At 48.8% G+C, this 26,382-nt stretch overlaps 1 protein-coding gene across 3 annotated transcripts in view; it reads right to left on the minus strand.

Annotated features, from left to right (window-relative positions):
- The window catches only part of LOC144770745 (hyaluronan synthase 1-like), a 272,375-nt gene that overhangs the window by 244,678 nt on the left and 1,315 nt on the right, over positions 1-26,382 (minus strand). The gene's annotated exons all lie outside the window — the stretch shown is intronic.

Below are 26,382 nucleotides of genomic sequence, written 5' to 3' on the forward strand. Positions count from 1 at the left end.
TGGCAGCGCCTAACTTAAGACCAAAAAAATCCTGTCTAAACGTGGCGAAACGAGGAGAAATACTTAATTTCCTCTTGTTCGTAGGTCGAGCCTAGCGCAGTGTGCATGCGCTGTCTAGGAAAATGACCTCTTGGAATCAATCTGGACTTTTCACACGCTCATGCGTGTGTTCTTTTTTGTTTCTTTTTTTTAATGGGGCTTTGCGTGAGAAGACAGCACGCAATTGGGAAAAGGTGGGTGCATGTCCCACCTTTCCCTGGAAATGTATCCGCCCACGGCCTATGGCTTGCAGTGACGAGCAGTGGCGCGCTGTGTGCCATCTGTTATTCGCATGCTGCGGTGGGCACAAGCGCGCGCGCCAGCTCGCACCACTCCCGCCTTGTTTACCTCGCTAGAGTAACACTTATTCCACAATGCACTGCGCTTGTGCCTTTGCTTGTGTGCTGGAGGCGCATGGCAGGTATCCGCCAAGAGCTCTTGCTGCCTTTCATCTCACATCTGTGGCCAGGCGATAACGACAGCTCGGACCCAAGAGCCCCAGATGGGAAAATACGTTTCATCCTCAGATTGCGCAGCACAGCTCTGAGTCACAGAAATGTCTTGCTTTTTTAAAACAATGTTGATAAAGTCATGGTGCCATGTAGAGGAAGACAGGGCTATTACTGGGAAAGCATAGATCTGATATCAGCCTCTTAATACCCTGACGGCACTCACGGTCCTGGCCTTTGTTTTAGTTCCCTTTCCCTGCCTGGGCTCACGCGCCACCCCTACATGTCTCCTCTCATGTCTCCGCTGACCCCCCTCATCCTTCCCCCCTCCTATCCTCTTGTCATCTCGCTCCATCCTCCAAAATAATCCTCACCGGCTCTCCATCCTGCCTTCCCCTCCACCCTCCATATGAGTCATCTCTGCCCCCTCTTCCCCTCTCAATTCTTTTCCCCACTTCCTGCTCCGTTACCATTCCCTGACTCCCCTTCACTAATCCTCACTCGCCCCCTCTCGACCGACCCTCCATCTGCCCGTCCGTGATTCCCTGGCCTCTCTCCTTCCTGAACATCTGTCCTTCCGTTCCCTTCCCTCTCTTGTCCCTCCTAGCCTCTGATCCGCTCTCTGTTCCTCCTCGTGATTCTCTTTCCTTCCCATGCTGACCCCCTCCACCTTCCTCCTCCTCCTCCTCATAGCCCTTTATCCAATCCGGAACACCTGCCCTAATTCCCCTGAACCCTGAAAATCCTCTCCCCACCCTCGCCTCATATCCCCTCCACCTGATCCTCTCTCCTCTCTCACAGACCCTCTCTGGAGTTCTCCTTCTGATTCCTTCTCCCACATCCCACCCTTCCTCTGATCCTCTCGCCCGACCTCCACCTATCCAAATATCCTCTCTTCCCCTCCTCCTCTCCGACACTTTCCTCCTTCCGATACTCCCCACTTCTCTACTCTCTACTGAACATCCTCTCTCTCCTCCTCTGGATCCGCTCCCGTCCTCTCCTCCTGGTTCCATCTTCTTCCCTCCTATCTCTTCTCTTCCCTTTTCAACATACACCTGCTCCCCACCCCCTGGTCCCCTCCCGTGCCCTGTCCTGCTTCTAAAACCCTCTGCTTCACTATTCCTGAAGACTTGCCCAAACCCTCACATGTTCTGGCTGGTGTACTTACAGTATGATGTGTTGCCAACATTTGAACACGCCTGCATTTTACCACATGAATGGAAGATATGGTTTTGTAACAGACCACTGGTCGAACTGCATAGACTGATAGTCTGCACTGACTTCTGCAGCCCAGTGTTACCACAGTACATTACAAACCATGAGCCAGATGTAGGAAGGCAAATACCAGTAGTTAACGGCCGATTTCGGCCATTACCGACCGGTATTTGGTGTTTGAGATGTAGGGGCCTCAAATTTTAACAATTCTGTACATTTACTGAATCGGTAAATTTACAGATTCGGTAAAATACCAAATCAGTAAATTTACCGAATCGGTAAATCTAGATGTAGGTGGCACTTAAAATAGTGCCACAGGCCCTTAAGAATTCGTTATTTATCATGAAATACTATTTCATGGTAAATAACAAATTCCTGTGTACGTACACCTGCGCCATGTGGCACACATACATGCCCTCACTCGCCCCCCTCTCGACCGACCCTGCCCTAAGGGCATGTATGTGTGTCACATGGCACACAAGCCAGAATCTGTATTTATCGATTCGGTAATTAACATTGATTCCTATGGGCCTCAAGGCCCATAGGAATCAATGGCAATTACGGAATCGGTAAATACCGATTCGGTAAATACCGAATCCTACAGATTCGGTATTTTTTACCGATTTTTTACCTACATTGGATTTCCCGAATCATAAATACCGAATCAGTAAAATTCGGTATTTATGAATCGGTAAATCCAATTTACCTACATCTAGCCCCAAGTTTCTGTCCATGACATACAGGGATTGCGTCCTTAATAATCATAGGGCGTAAAATTGTGTAGCTGGATTATTAACAGGATAATGTGCTGCATGGGCAAACTCTTATAAGGTCCACGAAGGTGAGACCATTTGGCTATGCCAATCCTTGTTGCTATTTCCATGTACTCACTTCAATCTCTAGATACACGATTAAGTGCCTCTAAAGAGGGTCTGTTCTGGGGTGCGTACCTTTATTTTTATCTATGAAATATACAAATAGTGAAAATTAAGCAATTTCTACTTATAATTACATAATGTATGTTCTCCTAACAACAGCTGTTTTATATAACTAACTTCATTTGTATTTTTGTGAATGCTTTTATGACTTAAATTTGTCGAATAAAGCTGTTGAAATTGAAATGGAAATGGCTATTTCCATGTGTACTGCCTTGTGTAGCACACATGGAAATAGCAAAATGCCATGGATTGTTATGTACAGGAAGGTGTCCCTTTTGGCATTGAGAGGCGTTACGCCGAGGAGGCTAACGCCTCTCACCGCCACTTCCTCGTGAATATGCCCCTGTGTGTTTTAACTAAGCATTTTGAGTAGGCTCTATTCGCATATGTTTGCTTAGACCCGTGTTTTGTCTATGGAGGCTTCTGCCTTTTGTATTTTAAGATTGGCATGTCTCCTGTCTCCGCTGAGGCATCTGTGTTATGTTTTCTCACCCTCAATAATTATTGAACCCTTTGGGGACTGTAACTACAGAACAGTTTGTTTTCTGTAGGGCATATCCTCAAGGAGTTATCGCCGAGTTATCAGCACTTTATCGCAGCCAAGGTGGCAATACATTTATTGCCCCATTCACAAGCTGGTGCAAACAGCCCAGTTCACCAGTTTACCTGCGATAGCAGCCGCAAAAAACATTGCCACAGATGACCCCGGCAACTATCGCTAATGAAATGCAGAGTAGGCGTTGCCGTGCCAGAAGCCGCGACAACACCACTCCACAACATTCTCAACGACCAGCCAGATCGGCGATAAGAACCCAAAACAGGCCATTAGGCGCATTAGCAGCAGGAAATCAACACCTGCCCTGACCTGGTATAAAGTCAGACGACAGCCTGCACCACAAAAGGGAGCCCAGCCCAGAGCAACACCTGAAGGGAAACAGATACCATAGAGCCTATGACCATGTAGCTGGGAGCCCCAACAGGGCCACAACACCCACCACCACCACCCCCAGGATCCCCTCCGGCCACCTCCCCCCCAGGCAAAGACATGTCACATCAACTTACTGAAATTGTGTACAAAAATATTCGCCAGATGTTGCACAATCACAACAGGTAACATACATGTGTCGTCACAAAAATGAGCATCACTTCGAATTACCAAACGGAAATGTATTAAAAAAAATCAAAAGAGCATCAATGAATAATTGTGGTGGGTCTCCTCTGGACAATCTGTAGGTCACAGCCTGCAAGACAAAAATCCATATAAGAAGGTGTGTCATGCACTCATCAAAGGACAGAGAGAGAGCGAAGGAGAGAGAGATACAGTGAGAGAGAAAGAGAGGGAGAGAGAGAGAGAGAGAGAGAGAGAGAGAAAGACGGAAAGGGAGGGAGAGGAAGACAGAAGGGGAGGGAGAGAGAGAGGAAGACAGACAGAGAGGGAGGGAGAGGAAGACGGAAAGAGAGGGAGAGAGAGAGGAGGATGGAAAGAGAAATAGAGAGAGAGAGAGAGAGAGAGAGCGAGAGAGAGAGAGAAATACGGAAAGAGCGAGAGTGAGACAGAAAGAGAGGGAGGGAGAGGAAGACGGAAAGAGAGGGAGAGAGAGAGGAAGACAGAAAGAGATGAAGAGAGAGACACAGAGAAAAGAAGAGAGGGACAGGGAGAGAGAGTGCCGACACTGCGCACCCAGGCCTCACAGCTCACCTGCTGGCACCGGTGTGTCTCCAACCACATGCCGGTATGTACTGCAGTTCACCAGGTCCCTCATCTGTAACAGATGCCTCATCTGAAACAGTGTCCGGATGCATGGATGGCAAAGTACATACAATTGAACACGCCATCATCGCCTGTCTGCCCCTGCACACCCAGGCAGCTGTACTCCAGCTCTCCCACCACCCAGCAGTGCATGCCCACCCCTGCGCACTCAGGCAGCAGCACCCCAGCCCCTACCGCTGCCCAGTGGTGCATGCCCACCCCTGCGCACCCAAGCAGCTGCATATCAGCCCCTTCCGCCGCCCAGCAGTGCATGCCTGGCCCTGCGCACCCAGGCAGCTGCACACCAGCCCCTGCCACTGCCCAGCGGTGCATGCCCACTCTGGGCACCCAAGCAGCTGCACACCAGCCCCTCCCACCGCCCAGCGGAGCATGCCCGCCCCTGCACACCCAGGCCTCACTGCTCACCTTCTGCCACCGGCGGGTCACAAAGAGGGCCCACCACATGCCGGTGCAAGCCCAGGGCCCGCAAACATGGAACCCTCCACATCATGCAGCTCCGCTCCACAGGCCACCAAATCTCACTCTTAATTCTGGGTCTTGATTTCGCTATGGCAGAGGACAAACCAGTGCACACGGCATCATTGCAGGCTGCACACCTGCTCAGCCCTTGAGGTGCCATTAACTATGTGACCCGTGAGGCAATGCCACATGGAGGTAGGCACGCACTGCCCACTGGCTCAGGCCTACACTGCAGTCTAGCATGGCTCACAACAATTGTCGCCAGTTCGGACCGCCAGGACGGGGCATCATCACATGCTGCACACCCGCTCAGCACTTAATGTGCCCCTACCTCAGTGCGCTGAAAGTCACCATCTTGTGGCGGTGTGCCTGTGCCGGCAGCAGTGTATTCGGTGCCGCCAAGTCTGTGCCCCGCAAGTCATGGACCCTCTATGATTGGGTCTCGTGGTGCGGACGCCATCATGCCACCTCCGGCCCTGGGAATGTGATGTTGCAGGGCCCTAGGCCCTCATGCCTACATTAACACCACACGCATACACCCAGATAGAGAGTGGCAATGGCGTCAAGCACGTGCGCCCAGACCTTTTGATTGGCAGGGTCACATGTCCTGTGACACGTGTGCTGGATGGGTATGGTGTGGGTATCAACCAGCTGTGAGAGAGTGGCTGTGGCATGCTGACTAGACCTGTGATCTGGAGATCACCATAGGGAAGAACTAGCACATGTAGTGTTGGTGTTCCCTCCTGTGAGCGTGAGTGGAGTGGGCTGGCCTGGCATATGCCAGTCCGGCATAATGGTGTGAACAATGACCCCGAGGCTCTGGGCTTGGTTCCATACTGGGCTGGACAAGGAAGTAACTAATGGGTGTGTCCCTGTTGTTGTATCAGCACCACTCAGACCGCATTCGGCAATGTGTCACCCTGTGACCCAAGTCCAACGACATGAGCAACATGGACGTAAGGGGAAATCACTGAGCCTACATTCATCCATACTTCCACACTTGAAAGATCATAGACATGACACATCTGTGTGATTATGAATGTTTAATGCACATTTCGTAGAGTGTTGCAGCTGGAGCAGTACAGGGCCATGCAAACCCCACTTTACAATGTTGGCCCATGGAGGGCCAGCCAGAGTCCTTCAGAGAATGGCAAGTCCAAATGAAGAGGAAAAGTTCAGACTGCAGTCTGATTGCAGTGTCATTCGCGATCAAACAGAATATGGCAGTCCATGTCGAGGTTCAAGGTGAGTGTCACAGAGTGTATCGGGGTACACTGGATGGTGATGATGCAGAGGGCAGAACCAAGCAGAAACAGGCCATATCGTGGATATGAATGCTACAGTTTTCTTCTTACCAGTAAGGCGGTTTCATCCGCATCTTTGTCCTCTGCTGTTTCATGCGCCTCACGTGTAGGTGGTGGTGTTCTGTCTCCAGCACTCTGTGGCAGTGACACATCAGGGGCCCGAGGTAGAATGTCTGCTGCATTGTGTGGCACTGACATTTCAGGGGGCCGAGATGTGGATGTAAAGGTAGCAGCAGCATGCATCAGTGCCAGGCCATGTGGCAGCAATGCCATGAGGAGGGTCCTGAGGTCATTGAGAAACCCAGCTACCTCTCGCTGGTGTGCAGCAGGGGCAGCCACTCTTTCCTCCTGCGTCCGCTCCATGGTCTCCATTAACCTCCACATGTGTCACAACTCCCGGGAGATATCGCTAGAGCCACTCTGACTGGATATTGTTTTAGTCTCTGAGTGAGGGCTCCAGTGATGTCAGCCATGGTCCGTTGGAGAGCATGGAGCGGACTGTGGATGTCCGTTAGGGACCATGAGGGGTCCCTCATGGGACTTAGACACCCACGTATGGAAACTCGTTTAGCTGTCATGCGGTCGAAGCCCACCCACTCTTGTTCAGCCAGATTCTCCTGGCACCCCAACACACGGCGTTGGAAGGCCATGTGTTCTTCGTGGGGGTCCTGGGAGGCAGTCGTGGTGGTGGGTGCTGCCTGTTGTGTGGTCTGTGCAGGGGGTAGGGTCTCCTCGTAGCAGCTTGTCTGCCCTGCTCCTGGAAGTGGACTGCGGAGGCTCTCCATGAGCTGTTGGAGGGCGTCGGAGTCAGAGCTGTTGGAGGGCGTCGGAGTCAAAGCTGTGGTAGTCCTCTTCGTCATCAGAGAAGAGAGGTTCAGGCTGCTCTGCAGGAGGTGTTGATTCTCCCTCTGCAATGTGAAGGGGAGGTGCAGTTTAACAATGTGTTCACATGTATGTTGTCGCATTGTACATGTTTTCATACAGACTGCAGACTGTGTACATTGTGGCTGTTTGGAAGGAGCTGCCTTTTTGATGGGAGACAGTGGACATTTCGACAATATAACAAATGTGTGTTTGGACTTGTACATTATCCCTGAAATGCCAAATGTGATTGGCCAGTTTCTACACACAAGCAGCACTAGTTGTGTCCTGTGTTCTGTTGTGGACTTGTTGCGTTTTGTAACACATTGTTGTCGATGTTGATGTGCACTGCATGTTATGTGTGTGTGGGCTGCATTTCGGGGGATTCGCCCCTGCAGCTCTGATTTTGCTGCACCTTCTCCCTTTCATGCGGTGTGCTTTGACTTCTGTGCTGAGATTTTGCATACTTGGGTACATTGGTCTCTTGGTGGGAGTTGGGGGCTGGGGCATGGTTTGTCCGCAGATGTCTTCTACTTAATTGTACATGTGTGCCATTGTGCCCATCTCCCCCTGTCCCTTCAGTCCCTGGTCGTTACTCACCCTGGTGCTGTTGTTTCCGGTCGTGTTGAGTAGTGTCCAGTCCCCTAACTCCTGCCACCGTCTCCCCTCGGATGACTGTGGACACCATTACCTCCATCTCATCCAGGTACTCCTGTGGCCCAGGACTCCCACCTCCAGTCTGCATTGCTGCCTTCCGGTTGTTGGCGAGTTTCAGCTTGGTTTTGCGCTTGACATCATTCCAGCGTCTCTTGACCTCTTCCATTGTCCTCTTCAGCACTCCGACTGCATTCACCTTGTCCATGTTGGACTGCCACAGTCCATTTTTTGTTGCTAATGACACAGAGGAGGTAACAAACAGTTGTTGATGGTGTTCTACCACCCCCGTTATCAGGATCCTGTTTCCCTGAGGACTGAATCGCTTCTCGCTACTTTTCTTCTCCTTGGCTTTCCCTGACTCCGAGGTCCCAGGCTGGTCCTCTTGGGAGCTAGTAGGGTTCTGGTTGTCCTCCGTACTTGCTCCGGCAACATCCATTATGCTTCGCTGTTGTGTGGCATTTGTTTGCCTGTTTGTTTTCTACTTATATGGGGATTTTTCCCGCCTGACGTGTGTAAATTGCAGGCCTCTCACTGGTTTTCACTGATTTTTGCATCGCGATTGGGCTCATCGCAACTTTTTTTACGTTCATGTTTTGCATTTTTGCGGCATCACATTGAGTTTATTGTGGACATTTGAAGCGTTAACGTGAGCCTATCGCATAGTACGGCTGTGTTGTGAATGCTACGATAACACACCGTTATTTTCATGCGATAGACGGCGATAAGGAGAGTTGCGTTAAGATAATTTTGCAGTAATTATCACACGTTCTTGAGAATATCCCCCCATGTTTTTAGACACTACCTCTGTGTGTTTATACACTACACCTAGAAAGCTTTTTGGGGGTTTTAGACGACTGTCAATTTTCTGTTCAGTTTCTTCTCTCATGTTTCCCAGTGCCATTGGGCAGATTGTCCGATTTTCCAAGATTTTATTGTCAGGTCTTGTGCATAGGACCACCTCTGCTAGAGAGACCAGTAAAGAGACTGGCTAAGGTTTGGTCTTTCATGTAAGCCTTCTTGGTAACGTGCAAGTTAATGAGGCTGCTGGCATCTCATCTAGGGGGTCACTCACACAGTTATGTTAACTTGTGCTCCACGAGACGGCCAAGCATGGTTCAGTATTTTTACCTGTATCCGGCAGGCGAGGAAGCTTGATTCCCACAGAGGATAGAAGTCTGACATAACCAGATTTAAATATTTGCCTTTTTTTATGCTAAATCAAACCCGACTCGTCCAGGGATGGCGGGCGCACACTAGTATGTCCCAGGTATATTATTTGCTCCCTATCCCACCTGCCGATCTTTTGTCTCACTTTTAATGGGGACAATGCAAAAAGGCATAAACGCCCGACGCTGGTGCCGAAAACCAGGGTTTGAGCCTCAAGGTCGCGTCCACATCCTGTGATTCTGGGCAAATCACTTAATCTCCCCGTGCCTGAATGTGTAATGTAAATACAGTGCTCATGTAAAGCGCTCCAATACCTTCGGGTCGAGTTCACGCTATATAAAAATATTCAAAAAAAATAATAATAATTTACAGTCTGCTTGTCTTTGGGGGCCGTTGGGGGCAGGAAGGTCTCCGACTATCTTGTTGTCATTCGTAGGCCCATCCAATCTCTGCCACGTCCTCAGAATCAGTAGTCTGTTCCAAATGGTTTTTGTGGGGGCATTTTACTTGAGCAACATGTAAGGTAAGGGCTAATGTAATCCAAGAAGGCAACTCACGGCAGGCAGGCCAACTTTCTCCTGAGGAGAAGAGTTCGAGCTCACACGTTGCAGACCCGGGTGATGAGATGACAGGTAGCGTGTTTTGGCGGGCTGAGAGGAATGAAAGGTTTACTGGTGTATTTAGCATCCTACAGAACTTTCTCTTGCCATTCATTAACATAGCAGCTCAAGTGCAGGCATTTCCAAATGGGTTATTCAGCATGTTCGTGAGGCCTTGGGGAAGCATTTTGACAACAAACACAGTTTAAAGTACACGTTAATTTTTAACTCCAAATAATCCTGATCTTTCCCTATTCAAAACGTTTCCTCACTGTCCTGTTTTATTATGTGCCATTTAAGCAAAGTTTCTTTTGCCACCCTTACTGTTTTAGGGGCATATCGGCAAGACAATTATCGCCGCTTTGGCGGCAGTTTTCAGACGGAAAGTGGCGATAATTGTATCGCCTTATTAGCAAGTTCACGCTATCGCATGAATCCTTGCCTCAGCGCCCTTTCCCTTAACGCTCAGCTTTGCATCTCTAGTGAGATGCAAAGTGGGCGTTCCTACCCAGAATAACGGGAGAACTTTGCTAAGCGACATTTCTCCTATTATCAAGCCTCACGCTAACCTGCAGAGCGATAAGAAAAGTAGTGCTAACCTCGGTTATCGCTACTTTCCTTACGCATGCTTTTCATCTGACTTAGCCAAGATATCCAATGGAAGGTGGATATCATGGCTAAGTATGCCCTGTCCTATCACCAACGTAGCACCAAGCGTGCGATTATTGCTGGAATCCCAGTGATAATTGCACATTTGGCAGCTAACTCAGTTATTTTTATCGCTGTGGAGATAAGCGTCGCTGATAGCGCGCTATCTCCACGATAAAAACAAGCGATAGCCGGCGATAATTATCCTAGCGCTAAGTGCGCTTAGCGATAATTATCGCCGGTTGTTGCTGATATGCCCCTTAGTGAGTTCATTTTCTTGCTCACAGCAAAGTAAGATTTGCATTGCTATCGTATTAGCGGCATCATTTTGGATCTAATGCAGGCTTCTCCAACGAGTAGCTCGTGATCTACTGGCAGCTCTCCTGCTGCCTGTAAGTAATCTCTTGTGAGCAGCCCAGCCTACTACTTTAGGTTTTATTTGGTTGAATCAATATATATACCAAAATTCTAATTATCCATGTGGAGGCATTTCACATCTACAAAACTGTTTTACATTACTGGTGACTATCCTGCCTGATACACTGAGGTTACCAATGCTGGTAATCGTGCATATATTGGGAACTAATTCAATCTTGTCTTCTCGAGTGGTCACTATTAAACCTTTAATATTAGTAGTATAGGATGATATTCTTGAACGTAAGTAGCTCTTACTACAGAAAAGGTTGGAGACCACTGATCTAATGGCTAATGCAGAACTACGTTTCTGCAAGTCTGATTTTAACAGGGTGTTTTTATGAAGATTTGTGTTGTGGGAGCGAAGATTGCTCATCGGGCATTGAATATCTTCAGTTGGAATCTTTTTAAAAAACATTTTTTATCAACAAATACCATTGACAAAGCCAATATTTCGCACCAATGTGAGAGCTACTGGCTTTGCCAATGTCTTTCAGTCATATTGTAAAGCAGCATGGCTGGTGTGCAACATGTGTAAATGTGATTAAAAAAAGCGCTAAGATGTGGCAAGCACTGGTTGCATCATAGCATTGTTTAGGTCGAGTTTTGGCAACGCATGCACTGCTCTGCGAGGGGTGCTATATTCGAGCATGGACTTGAAGCCCTGCCCACTCACCGCCCATATTTGTTATTATCTTGGGTCATTGTCCTTCGTAAATGCTGGCTTCTGATTAATTAAAATCTTTTAGTCCCTCCTTAGTACTGCCTTGTATTTATTTTTAACCGTGCATGAGGACTGTCCCTTTTACTTCGGTTGTTACACAGAATATCTTATTTAGTCGGTAAGCCCTATTTCTTTAATGGGTTTTCCTACTGTAGACACAACATGCTTTCCTGCAGCATTCAGCAAGCCATGCATGCTTTCACTTTCCAAGCATCCAGGGACAATAGCGGCTGCTTCTTTGAAATGCAATAGGTCTCACATTTACAAGATTTGGCACTTTTGGCAAATGACAAAGCAGTCTATTTGTGTGTTAATTATCAGAACAGATCAATAAAAAGCATTGGCATTTGCAATGCTAGTAGCTTAAACTCTCGCGAATGTGAGACCTATTGCATTGCAAACGCTTGTTAAAATGTGATAAAGCTTCAATATCTGGGGATGATTTTCTCTGACAATCTGAGATGGGACAAACACCTGACAAGTCGCTGGTGTAAATTGTTGTCTGAAGTGGGTAGTTTGAAATGATTTGATCGCAAACATGGTAGCTATTCCTTCGAGCCACTAAGTAAAGTATTTCTTGGCAAGGTAATTCCGCAGGCCTTCTGTGGAGCAGAGGTGTTGGTAATGGACAGACGAATTGCAAGGAAAGGACTTGAGTGTAGCAATGGGAAATCTGTGCTTGATTTACCAAAAAAGTGCTAAAATCTAGGTGATAAAGATGGAGTTGAAATCAGTAGCATGAACTACAGCGGCAGAGGAGAGGGCCCTACCGGTTTATTTTATGACCAGTAATGAACCCCCAGGGACAAACTTTTGACTTTAATTTTTTCTGTGTTATTGTCAACCTTTCCTGAGAACAGAAACCCAGTTGAAGTTATTATGGAGTGACTAGGTGTGTCGGATATGTGTGGAGTTGGGAATAGAGAGAAAACAATTTTCCAACTTAAGAACACCCTTAGACGCCATGCAGATGAAACTACCTGCAGTGAAGATCTCAAGTATCTGCTGAGTAAGAGGTCAGTAGTGCCTTCCCTGGTTTCCCAACAGGGCCCAGAACCTTTTCCATATTGATATAGAATTCCAGAAAGAACCTTGCACAGTCAAATCTTGCACCCGAGGGTGGGGATAGACCCGGGGTGGTGGATGCCCAGGCAAAAAACACAGATTGCAAGAAGCTTGGTCAGTGTCCATGTAAGAGGGTATAGGATCCTCAGCACTCCACTTGTTGGTGGACTGTCCATTTTTCCTAGAGGAAAGGACGAGATTTTGGAAAGCAGTTGTTAGAATTGGGGGTCTCTGGTTGGCACAGGTAGGTACTTGTGACAAGCAGGGACCCTCTCCTCTAGTCAGGGCAAGGGAATAACTCTCCCAAAATAACCCTTGCTCACCCTCTAGGCGGCGTGGCGTGAGCAGTCAAGGCTTACTTCAGAGGCAATGTAAGTTAAGCAGTTGTGACCACATACAGTAACCTAGTGACAACACTACAAATGGACACCACACAGGTTTCATATCAAAAATAAGTTATACTTTATATAGAGTTACCACAAGACCAATAAACGACAAAAAGAATCCAGAGTACTATCAAATTTCAAGAGTTCAGGTTTAAAAAGCTTAGTTCAAGGTTCTGTGCGAGTCGGTAGCCTTTTCCGGCTACAGCGTTGCTTAAAAGAACACAGAGTCTAGCAAATCCAGTGGAACGCGGCGGTCTGGGCCCACTCAAATGTCCACAGACTCAGTCACAGTACCTTTTCCTTGAGGCGGCCGGCACGGATGTGCGAGCCGGTTCCGGGGTTCGTCGCGGTGTAGAAAAAGAAAGCATTGCAGGTCACGGTGTGCTTCCAGTCGCGGTGCAGGCTACGGCTCATTGACGGAGTCGGTGAGCTCAGAGCTTGCACTGTTCGAGGCGGACGTTGCCCATTGCGGTGCTTCTAGCTTTACAGTGTGGCGACCGAGCCGGAGTTCGGGAGCTGGCGTCGATCAGTCCGGACAGCGGTGCGAGTCAGGCGGTGCGTCGCAAAGCATGCGAGGCGGTGCCCAACTCCGGTGCGGACACAGGACTCGAAATCAGCAGCAGTGACCGCGTCGGTCAGACCAGTTCGATTCGGTGTAGCGAGGCGTTGCAGTGTCCTTCCAGTCACGGTGCAGTCTACGGCTCGTTGAAGGCGTCGAGACCGAGTCGGTGAGCGCAGTGCTTGCGTTTTTCGAGGCGGACGTTGCTCAATGCGATGCCTACAGGACACCAGGCCGGTCGTGAAAGTCGCTCACAGCTCCCTGCCTCTGTAGCCACTGGAACAGCAGCAATTCACTAAGGCTGGTGAAGTCCACTGGTTCTTGGGACTTCGGTCAGGGAGCAAGCTCTCTTCCAAGCCCTTGGAGATCTTTGCACAAGTTGAACATTAAAGGTAAAGTCCACAAAGTCCTTTCCCCTCTCTTTGGCAGTCAGGCAACCACTGCAGGCCAATCCCCCAAGCAGCACTTCAGCTTGGGAATAGTCTCACATCAGTTTCTTCAGATTCCTTCTCCTCAGCAGAGGTTTCGTCTTGTCAGTTCCAGGAGTAATCTCCTTTCATGGGATCAGGATCCCAATACTTATACCCCAAAATCCTTTGTTCTCTGAGGGGAGAGGGGCCTGTGCCCAGTTCAAGCCAGTTCTGAAGCGCTCTGTTTACCAGACTTCTCCTTCCCTTTCACAGCACAGGGCAGGCACATCAGACGCACAACAGGAGGTCGAGCCAGCATTGTGGAAGGCAAGTACAGTCCTGGAGCACTTTGTTAACAGCCTTCCTCCTCTTCTTTCAGTGTGCAGGGCAGAGACATCAGACACACCACATGGGGTGGAGCCAGCATTGTATAGGGAAGGCCTAGCCCTATTCAGGTCCCAGGTGCAACTCCTCCCTCCCATCTGGATGCAGATCTCCCTATTAACCACTGGGCTGCCCCAGCCTGTCTCCTGGAATTCCCCAGTCCTGTCACATGCAAACCCAGACAAGGAATACACAACCTAGCAGAGGCAGGCTCAAATGGTTAGACAAGCAAATACCTACTTTCTAAAAGTGGTATTTGGAAACACAGAATATTAAAATAAACTTTACTAAAATTTATTATTCTGAGTCCAGGCATACTAAAATTTCTACCATGTTCTCAGAGTCTGCTAGGATTATAAACATGTAACAATCCGGCAGCCCATTCTAGCCTATAGAGAACAGGTAGCCTTGCAATAGTGAAAAACGAAAATGGCTGTAATTCACTATTAGGACATGCCACACACATCAGGGCTTATCCTACCTTATACTTACAACGCACCCTGCCTTTGGGCCTACCATAGGGGTGGCTAATATGAGGAAAAGGGAAGGTTTAGGGACTGGCAAGTGGGTGCACTTGCGCAGTCAGCATGACAGTACCAGACTGCACGCAGGCTCTGCAATGGCAGACCTTAGAGACGTTTTACAAGGCTGCTTCTGTGGGTGGCACAACCAGTGCTGCGAGCCCACTAGCAGCATTTGGATTTACACGCCCTGGGCACACTCAGTGCACTGTACTAGGGTCTGACAAGTAAACCAAATATCCATCAGGGAACCACTAATCAATACATCAATTTACAGTAGGGAGAACAGCAGTGGCACAGTGCCCAAAGCATCTATTACCAGAAAAACACATGAGGCAACAGCAAAAAATGGAAGGGAGACTCACGCCAATGGTGCCAGGTCTAACACGTGCCCCTTCCAGCTGACATGTGGGGAGAACTACCCTACCTTCTGGGAGTTCTCATCACTAAGGTGGAAACATCTGGACAGACCATCAGCGTTGGCGTGTTCTGTACCAGGGTGGTGTTCCACAGTAAAGTCCATACCCTGTAGGGAGATAGACCACCTCAACAGCTTTGGATTCTCAACCCTCATTTGCATCAACCATATGAGGGGTCTGTGGTCTGTCTGAACCCGGAAGTGAGTCCCAAACAGGTATGGTCTCAGCTTCTTCAGTGCCCAGACCACAGCAAATGCCTCACGCTCAATAGCGCTCCACCTCTGTTCCCGTGGAAGTAACCTCCTATTGATGAAGGCTACAGGTTGATCTAGGCCCTCCTCATTCATCTGTGACAGGACAGCCCCCACACCATGCTCTGAAGCATATGTCTGAACGATAAACTCTTTGGAGCAGTTGGGTGCCAGGAGCACGGGCGCCGTGCACATGGCAGCTTTCAGGGCCTCAAAAGCTTTCTGACAGGTGTCAGTCCAAATCACTTTCTTGGGATGCTTCTTGGAAGTCAGCTCTGTCAAGGGTGCAACCAAGTTGCCATACCCCTTGACAAACCTCCTATAGAACCCTGTGAGTCCTAAAAAGGCTCTCACCTCTGTCTGGGTTTTGGCGGGTTCCCAAGCCAGGATGGTTTCAATCTTGGGTTGTAGAGGTGCCACTTGGCCGCTCCCAACTTGGTGTCTCAAGTACACCACAGAACCCTGCCCGATCTGGCACTTACTCGCCTTGATCGTGAGACCTGCCTTCCGCAGTGCCAACAACACTTCCCAGAGGTGGTGCAGGTGTTCTTCCCAAGTGACACTGAACACTGCAATGTCATCCAGGTAGACGGCACTGAACTCATCCAGTCCAACCAACACCTGGTTGACCAACCTCTGAAAGGTGGCAGGGGCATTCTTCATCCCAAGGGGCATAACCCAGAACTGGAAATGCCCATCTGATGTGGAGAATGCTGACCTCTCCTTTGCCCTATCAGTCAAGGCGATCTGCCAGTACCCAGACGTCAAGTCAAACCTGCTGAGGTACCTTGCAGCCCCTAGCTGATCAATGACTCATCGGCTCTGGGGATGGGGTGCGTGTTCGGTGGGAGTTCGGGTGTGACACCCGGTGCTGCAGCCTTCAGGACCAAGACCACTGGGCTGGCCCAAGGACTGTTGGAGGACTCAATCACCCCTAGTGCAAGCATCTTTGGGACCTCATCTTTGATGCAAGCCCTCACCCTGTCAGTTACCCTGTAAGACTTGTGCTTCACAGGCAAGCTGTCTCCTGTATAAACATCATGGACACACCAATCTGTGATACTAGGAACCAGGGAGAACAGATCAGAAAACTGTCCCAGCAACTGGCGGCAGTCATTCTGTTGCTCAGGGTTCAGGGTGGAAGAGAGTTTAACACCATCCACTGACCCATCTTGCTCTGTGGCCGCCAGGAGATCAGGAAGAGGCTGAGTCTCCTCCTCCATTCCAGCATCTGTCGCCAAGAGAATGCCCACTTCAGACCTCTCTAAGTGGGGCTTAAGGCAGCTGACATGCAGGACTCTCAAGGGGTTCCTGGGAGACCGTAAGTCCATCAAGTAGGTAACTGGACTCTTGCGCTCCACAACCTCAAAGGATCCGGTCCACTTATCCTGGAGCGCACAGGGCTCCACTGGGGCCATGGCCCACACTTTCTGTCCAGGTTGAAGCTCTACCAGAGTGGTATTCTGGTCATACCAGCGCTTCATCTCCTCCTGGCTGGCTTCCAGATTTGCCTCAGCGAGTTGTCTGAAAAGGCTAGTCTGGCTCCTGAAGTCCAGCATGTAGCTATATACATCCTGGGGAGGGTTCCTGGGAGATTGCTCTCAGACTTCCTTAACCAGACTCAGAGGTCCTCTGACCGGGTGTCCATAGAGAAGCTCAATGGGACTGAACACTAGAGATTTCTGTGGCACCTCCCTGTATGCAAACATCAGGCATGGTAAGAGGATGTCCCACTTACGCCTCATGGGTTCCTCAAGACCCATAATCATGCCCTTCAGCGTTCAGTTGAACCTTCCAACCAACCCATTTCCTTGGGGGTGGTAAGTTGTAAGTTACCCCACACTCCTGTCACAGGGACTTCATATACTTGGAAATGAAGTTGGTCCCCCGGTCAGACACCACCTCACGAGGGTATCCCACTCTGGAGAAAATTCCCATCAGTGCTCGTCCCACCACGAGGGCTGTCACTGTCCTTAGAACAGAGTTCTTCAATCTGTGGGGCGCGCCCCCCCAGGGGGGCGTGACATTATCTCAGGGGGGGGGCGCGCACTCCACACGAAGATCTTTCCTTTCAGAGTCTATTACTGTCCTGAGGCGTGCAAGTCTTCACCCCTTCAAATGGAATCTGTTTATTGTCGAGCTCCGGAAACTGAGGTCTGGAGGGGGAGGGGGAGAGGGAGGGAGGGTAAATAGATAAGGCACGGACTTGTGCTTTTGTGATGTAGAGAGCTAACAGCCTTCCCAGGAGGGGGTTAATCGGCAGAGCTGGGATGCTTCAGCTGCAGTGGGAGGCAGGGTCTCCTCTGCTAAAAACGAAAGCAAACTAACAGACAGTCCTGTTCCTTTGTGTTCGATTTGATAGCAGAGGAGACTCCTTGCTTCCCACTGCAGCTGAAAGGACAGTCTTTACTTGCTTTTAGTTTTAGCAATGGAGACATCCTGCCTCCCAAAGCAGCTGAAGCATTTCAGATCTACCAGTTTAAACCCGTACTGTGAGGAAGCTCTTTGCAGAAAGGAGACAAAGTTTCTTTTAAATGTGCACAGGCAGGCAAAGTTTCTTTTAAATGTGCACAGGCAGGCACCGCAACACCCACAGGGCTTCAAGTTACCAAAAGAAAAATGCCAGCCATCCATGTGTTTTTTAAACAGCCTGCAAATTGCTTGTCTTGACACCAAATACGCTTAAAAATAAATAAGTATGTATACATTTGTAATGTGACTTTTCTGTCTCTGTTCCATTTTATATTTTATTATCAGTCATGGAGCCCTAAAACACAATTAAAAGTGCTACTATTTATATTTGCTGTTCAACGTATGCACAAACAAGTGCTGACAATACAGCTTTAGGTGACTATTTATTTTTGTACCAACTGGGCCATCAAAATAATGAGCTGCCAACCCTAACCATAAAACTGGAAGTTTGTTGAAAGATCAGCACATTTATTTCTTCCACCTTGATCCCTGGTTAATGCCATAATAGCAATAGTTTAACATATCTGAAACCCTACGCTGCCGTCAATAACCTGCTGAGTTACTTCAAGTGTCCGGGAATGCACCCTGCATTCAGACAACTTACTCCTCATTCTCGCTTTTCACTTTCATGTTCGCCCTGCACTCACAGTGATGACAGTGCACTCACACTGATCACCATGCACTCACACCATTCACCCTCTCACCCTGCACTCACAGCGATCACAATGCACTCACACTGATCACCATGCATTCACACCATTCACCCTGCACTCACAGCGATCACAATGCACTCACAGCGATCACCACGCACTCGCACCATTCACCCTGCACTCACAGCGATCACAATGCACTCACACTGATCACCATGCACTCACACCATTCACCCGCTCACCCTGCACTCACAGTGATCACTCTGCACTCACAATGATCACAATGCACACACAGTTATCACCATGCACTGACTCTGATCAGCATGCACTCACACCATTCACATGCTCACTCTGAACTCACAGTGATCACTCACAGTGCACTTGTGCTGTTCACCCTGTACCTCACCCTGCAATCACACTACTCACTCTGCACCAATGAAACACTTCACTCACATGTCCCCCTTACTGCTCAATGTGCATATTCCTTCAAATAAGACCATCACTAACCATACATTCATTTGTCCTACTCTGCACTTACATTCGCACCCAAATTCATATGGTCACCTCACTCACCCTGCAGTCACTCCTCTTACCCTACTCTCACACTGTTGCATCGCTTAACAAGCACTCACATGGGTACTTCTGACACCCGCACGGCGCAGAGGTTTAATGTGCCTGCTCCAAAGAACGTGTACCATGCAGATCAAAGAGTGTGGGTAAACTATGGGTAGCGCTATTAAAAAAATGAAATGTTTGCCAGAAAGGTGCTATAGAGAAATGGGGTGCATTGTTGGTGAGTGGTAGTGTGGAAATTCATGGAGAAGGAGGATATGGGGGAGGGTCACCAAAACAGACTGTTGCACTATGTGCGACCAGTGCTAGGGCCAGCCCTGGATGGGAGTGTTAGCCCCCCCCCGAAGTTCGGGTCTTGTTGCACCCCTGTACACAAGTATGGGCATGTCGTGCCCCATCAAGGTTTTCGTCCTAAATTACAAAAGGACATATTTACATGCACTGCAATCCAGCCTTTCATTGGTTCCCTTAAAAGAGGCAGCTCTGTTTTTGCCCTGATGGCATGGAATAATTCCTAAACAGATTCTTGTAAATACTGTTTTGTTTAATTTCTTTTTAATGTGATTGATGTGAGAGAGTCTATTACTATTTGCAGAGAAATGTTTTTGTTTCATGCAATTTTAGATCAAAACGGGTCCACACATTTATATTGGTGGTGGTGGTGTTATTATTAATCTAGGTCATGTGTAAAACAAAGCATCCTAGTAAAAAGAATGTGCGCGCATTTTCTCTTGGAAAATTGTGTTTTGAGCTGTATAATAAGCCTCTGTCATTTCACCACACCCATTCACAAACCTGCAGTTTACTAAGCACTCTTATTGTGTTAAACAGTATTTGCCGAATATGGCCCGTGATATGCACGTGGCAGTCGATTATGTAGTGTACCAGATTCCCGAAATTTCTGTCAGGTGGTAGGGGGGCCCAACATCTTAAAAAATTCAGCTGAGGGGGCTCAACCTACAAAAGTTTGAAGACCTCTGCATTAGAGGTATGGCTTCCGGGTACCGGGTGGCATGGTCCACCAAGATCAGGATGAACCTGTTGCCCATGACTGTCTTGGGGTCCAGTGGCCCCACAATGTCGATCCCCACTCGCTCAAAGGGGGTACCAACTACAGGGAATGGCTGGAGGGGAGCCTTCTGCTTCCTCCCACTCTTTCCACTTGCCTGGCAAGTCTGACAGGTCATGCAGTGAGTGTCTGAACTCCTGCACATTTGGGGCCAATGAAAGTGGGTGACAAGCCTCTCAAAGGTCTTGTCCTGCCCCAAATGTCCTGCCAATGGCACATCATGAGCCAGCTTCAGTAGGAAGGCTCTGAAGCGCTGGGGTACCACCACCACATGGGCTGACCCAGGCTCAGCAACCTTAGGCTCGCTATACAGGAGACCTTTCTCCCAGTAGATCCAACGTGACCCAGACTGATCACCTGCTGCCTGGCTTGTAGCCTGTTGCCACAAGCCCTCAAGAGAAGGGCATTCTCTCTGCTCCCTGCAGAATTCTTTCCTGGAGGGGTCTCCTTCTTGCTGCCAATGGGTCAGCTCAGGCAGGTCCCCCAGCTCAGCTCATTGCTCCCTGGTAGGCTCCAGGGCATCCCCCTCAGGGTCTACCTCCTCCTGGGCCGTGGGAACTTCAGGGGCCGGTTTCCCGCGCCCCCTGCCACTTCTCTCCAAGGCAGGTTCCTGGGCCTCCCTCTCAGGCTCCAGGTGCTCTCGAGCACTCCTACTGGCTGCAATTGACTGGGTGGTCACGTACACCCAGTCAGGCAGTCCCATCATCCTCAGGTGAGTACTCTTCTCTCCACCTTCTCCCAAGGTGAGCTATCCAAATCGTTCCCTAACAAACAGTCAACAGGCATGGTGGGCCTCACAGCTACTTGAAGAGTACCAGAGTTCCCCCCCCACTCAAAGAGAACCTGAGGCATTGGACAATTACTCTCTGTGTTGCCTGCGTTAACAACTCGGCAGAATACATGTGGGACCACCTGTTCTTGAGACACCAAGTAACACCTGACAGCTGTCACACTGGCTCCTGTGTCTCTAAGAGCCTCCACCTTTTGGCCATTGATGGTCACCCACTGCCCATATTTCTTATTGTTCTTGGGCAGTTGGTTTTCTTGGACCACCACACAGTCTCCTAAAGAGACAAGGGACATTTCTGCGGGACCCCACCCAACTTGGACTTCAATCTCCTCCCCAAAGGCTACACTAGCTATCTGCCGGGGTGGAGCACCAGTGGGTGCTGGTTTACCAAAAAGGCTGTACCTGGGATCATTCGCCCTATGACCCAGGTCCCCACATTTGTAAACTCTCAGAGGTCCCTGTGGAACAGGACTACCTGTCGGGACCACTGGCTTTCTCTCAGGGGGAGGCTGGGAACTTTCCACTTGGTCCCTTGGGGTTACTTTGGGGCCCTCTGCAGAACTCCCTCTGTTTACCTTTGTCCCCCCCACTCTTCTGCTGGGGACCCTGGCCACCTCTGGCTGAGTCTCCCTTGTAACCCTTGTGGACCCTGGTACTGACCCAGCAGTCCGCCTTCTCAGCAAGATTCCTATGGTTAGTTAGCTTGCTATCAATCAGGTGCTGGCGCAGCTTTGGAAAACAATTTTCAGACAAGTGCTCCCATGCAATCAAATCCAAGAGACCTTAAAAATCATTCACTTTGCTGCCCTTTACCCAACCATCCAATGCTCTGCAAAAGAAAGTGACATACTCTACCCAGGTACTATTCTCTATCTTCTTGCATTTCGTGAACCTCTGCCTATAGAGTTCAGGGGTCAAGCCATACCTAGTCATCTCTTTCATGTGGCTATAGGAGTTATGGACTTCAGAAGGCAAGTCCAACAGTGTGTCCCACGCCTCACTAAGGAACCTTCCCCACAACCCCGCTCCCCAATCTCTCTCAGGGACCCGGTGGGAAGACATGGCTACCTCATAGGCTCTGAACCACTGCCCAATATCATCATTCTTAAAAAACTCCTTTACCACATCTTTGGGGATGTACACTCCACCTTGCCCATGCACTGGCGGTGTGCTGCTTCCAGAGGGAGCGCTCTCTAGGCTCCTAGCTTTCAGATCCAACTCCCTCAAAACTTGGTCATGCTCCAATTGGAATCTCTTTTCTTCCAGAGCCAATTTCTTGCTCTCTAGCTCCACTTCTAGAGCCATTTTCTTGCTTTCTAGCTCCAGTTGCCCATTCAATTTGAGCTTGGCCATCTCCATCTCGTGCATTCTGTTTTCTTTCCTGTCTGCCAACTCTTCTGGGGACAGACCTCCGGCAGAGACACTGCTACCCACTGGGGAGGTCGCATCCCTCCTCTCAGGACCCAGTGGCCCACCAAGCTGCTCCTCTGCATCCTCCTCATTCAATAACTCACCAGGGACATTCCTTGCTTCCACCCAGGCCCTCGGCGCCTTGTGGTATTGCTCCTTTTTGGAGATTCCAGCTACTGAAATTTTAAACTTTTCGCAGAAGCTCTGGCGCTGGGTGTTGGTGTAGCTTTGTAGTTTCTCTTCCTTCCAATACAGTAAACAGATGCAATGGAGATTTCTGGCAAAAACAAGTATCAGAAGTACGTGGTTGCATTATGGTCTGCACTCACTAAGTAGTGTTCACCAATCACTGTACATGAGTCACAAATGCAAATTCGGAATCCTTTCCGCTTGACTTCCAATGTTAGAATTGGGGGTATCTGTTTGGCACAGGTAGGTACTTGTGACAAGCAGGGACCCTCTCCTCTAGTCAGGGCAAGGGAATTGCTCACCCTCTAGGCAGCGTGGTGCGAGCAGTCAAGGCTTATTTCAGAGGCGATGTAAGTTAAGCAGTTGTGACCACATACAGTAACTCAGTGACAACACTACAAATGGACACCACACAGGTTTTATATAAAAAATAAGTTATACTTTATATAGAGTTACCACAAGACCAATAAATGACAAAAAGAATCCACAGTACTATCAAATTTCAAGAATTCGGGTTTAAAAAGCTAAGTTCAAGGTTCGTGTGAGTCGGTAGCATTGTCCGGCTACAGCATTGCTGAAAAGAACACAGAGTCTAACAAATCCAGCGGACCGCGGCGGTCCGGGCCCACTCAAATGTCGACAGACTCAGTCACAGTACCTTTTCCTTGAGGCGGCCGGCACGGATGTGCGAGCCGGTTCCGGGTTTCGTCATGGTGTAGAAAAAGAAAGCGTTGCAAGTCACGGTGTCCTTCCAGTCGCGGTGCAGGCTACGGCTCGTTGACGGAGTCGGTGAGCTCAGAGCTTGCGTTGTTCGAGGCGGACGTTGCTCCTTGCGGTGCTTCCAGCTTTAAGGTGCGGCGAACGAGTCGGAGTTCGGGAGATGGAGTCGATCAGTCCGGACAGCGGTGCGAGTCGGGCGGTGCGTCGCAAAGCGTGCGAGGCGGTGCCCAACTCCGGTGCGGTCACAGGACTCGAAATTAGCAGCAGTGACCGCGTCTGTCAGACCATTTCGATTCAGTGTAGCGAGGTGTTGCACATTGCGGTGTCCTTCCAGTCGCGGTGCAGGCTGCGGCTTGTTGATGGCATCGAGACGGAGTCAGTGAGCGCAGAGCTTGCATTGTTCAAGGCAGACGTTGCTCACTGCGGTGCGTACAGGAAACCAGGCCGGTTGTGAGAGTCGGTCACAGCTCCCTGCCTCTGTAGCCACTGGAACAGCAGCAATTCACAAAGGCTGGTGAAGTCCACTGGTCCTGGGACTTCGGTCAGGGGGCAAGCTTTCTTCCAAGCCCTTGGAGATCTTAGCACAAGTTGAACATTTAAGGTAAAGTGCACAAAGTACTTTCTCCTCTCTTTGGCAGTCAGGCAACCACTGCAGGCCAATCCCCCAAGCAGCACTTCAGCTTGGAAATAGTCTCTCCTCAGTTTCTTCAGGCTCCTTCTCCTCAGCCGAGGTTTTGTCTTGTCAGTTCCAGGAGTGATCTAATTTCATGGGATCAGGGTCCCAATACTTATACCCCAAAATCCTTTGTTCTCTGAGGGGAGAGGGGTCTGTGCGCAGTTCAAGCCAGTTCTGAAGCGCTCTGTTTACCAGACTTCTCCTTCCCTTTCACAGCACAGGGCAGGCACATCAGACGCCCCACAGGAGGTGGAGCCAGCATTGTGGAAGGCAAGTACAGTCCTGGAACACTTGGTTGACAGTCTTTATCCTCTTCTTTCAGTGTGCAGGGCAGAGACATCAGACACACCACAGGGGGTGGAGCCAGCATTGTAGAGGGAAGGCCTAGACCTATTCAGGTCCCAGGTGCCACGCCTCCCTCCCATCTGGATGCAGATCTCCCTATTCACCACTGGGCTGGCCCAGCCTGTCTCCTGGAATTCCCCAGTCCTGTCACACACAAACCCAGACAAGGAATACACAACCTAGCAGAGGCGGGCTCAAATGGTTAGGCAAGCAAATATCTACTTTCTAAAAGTGGTATTTGCAAACACAGAATATTAAAATAAACTTTACTAAAAGATGTATTTTATTATTCTGAGTCCGGCCATACTAAACTCGAATTTCCACCATGTTCTCTGAGTCTGCTAGGATTATAAACATGTAACAATCCAGCAGCCCATTCTAGCCTGTGGAGAACAGGTAGCCTTGCAATAGTGAAAAACGAAAATGCCTGTAATTCACTATTAGGACATGCCACACACATCACGGCTTGTCCTACCTTATACCTACAATGCACCCTGCCCTTGGGCCTACCATAGGGGTGACTAATATGAAGAAAAGGGAAGGTTTAGCGACTGGCAAGTGGGTGCACTTGCCCAATCAGCATGACAGTACCAGACTACACGCAGGCTCTGCAAAGGCAGACCTCAGACACGTTTTACAAGGCCGCTTCTGTGGGTGGCACAACCAGTGCTGCAAGCCCACTAGCAGCATTTGGATTTACACGCCACGGGAACACTCAGTGCACTGTACTAGGGTCTGACAAGTAAACCATATATCCAATCAGGGAACCACTAATCAATACATCAATTTACAGTAGGGAGCACTCGCACTGTGGCACTGGACAGCAGTGGCATTGGACAGCAGTGGCACAGAGCCCAAAGCATCTATTACCAGAAAAACACATGAGGCAACAGCAAACAATGGAAGGGAGATTCACGCCAAGAGTGCCAGGCCTAACACCAGTTTTCTTAAAGTATAGGATAAGGTCGAGAGTCATGGGGTTACGCTTGTTGTATGAGTTGGGTCATGGGGATGTACCATTGCTGTAGGTCAATTCTTGCGCAAAATTGTGTCATCTTATGCCAGGATTTCTCCAGCGAATGTTGCTCTAGATTAGTACTTGTCATATCCTGGTGGCCAGATTTGTTTTCTGTATTCTCCAGTGCTTAATATGTAAAACAAATAAGTGCCAGGGCCCTAGTCAAGATTCTGCTCGCAACTAGCACCACCCATTTCCATGCCAGCGCTGTCATGACAGTACCAACACAAATACTAAACAGCAGACTCTTACAAGTGTGCCAATTCCGACTATGCCAGGCCCCCAAAGCTATTAAAATGGCTTGGACGGCAGGTATTACTCGTTTGTAATGAGTACTGGATTAATAAAGAACTCAGACTGCCATATGTGCCGGTATTGACAATTAAGTGCCAGTGCCGAGCACTGGAAACCACTGGCTCAAAATAAGCACTGGCATTATGAGACCTTTCTTGATTCTATCAGGAGGAGATCTTCGTTTATGAAATAAAGTAGATTATTAGGGCCTTTATAAACGGCTGTTGAAATGAAGCTATTGATAATTTTGTTTTTTTCACCTTACACTTTGTACTATGCGTTTTATTAGCTGTATTTCTGATATGCTACAGACTTCATCATGAGAATACCCAGAATAGGAATCCATGAGGCCAATTAAGCTCTTCCAATGTGGCAATGAAGGTTCCGGTAACTGACTCTGCCTAACGCACGTTGTTCCACGCACTGTAATGCACATAACTGTAATACTCTGTTGATTATATCTTGACATGTCCTATCAGGGGTACAGAATGTTATATATGCTAAGATAATATGGTTGAGGAGCGAATTAAAAATCCATTTTAAGTGGTGGTTACTTGGGTGGTCCATAGTAATGGGCCAGACCGTCCTTGTTTCTGAACTTTCTATTATGTAAAGATAGAATCTAGCTATGCATACTCCTGGATCCATTTGAGGTATTGTGCCATAACTTGATGAGTTGGACTTAATTGTGTGATGATTTACACATGAAGAAATCTTGTTAGGAGACTTTTATTTAGAAACAAACTTCTTATGAATACAGGTGTCAATGTATTGATGTATATGTACTTTTCATGTATTGACAAAACTTCTATTTGTCGTATTTGTTGGAGCTAGAAGCATGCTATATTTCTGTATGAATGTATTTCTTGGAAATAAAGCATTTGATTGATTGATTAATTTATCTACTGTTTGATTTATTGTTTGATAAAGTTTCTA

The sequence above is a fragment of the Lissotriton helveticus genome, chromosome 7, assembly GCF_964261635.1.
Source record: "Lissotriton helveticus chromosome 7, aLisHel1.1, whole genome shotgun sequence".
In the NCBI taxonomy this organism is placed as follows: domain Eukaryota; kingdom Metazoa; phylum Chordata; class Amphibia; order Caudata; family Salamandridae; genus Lissotriton; species Lissotriton helveticus.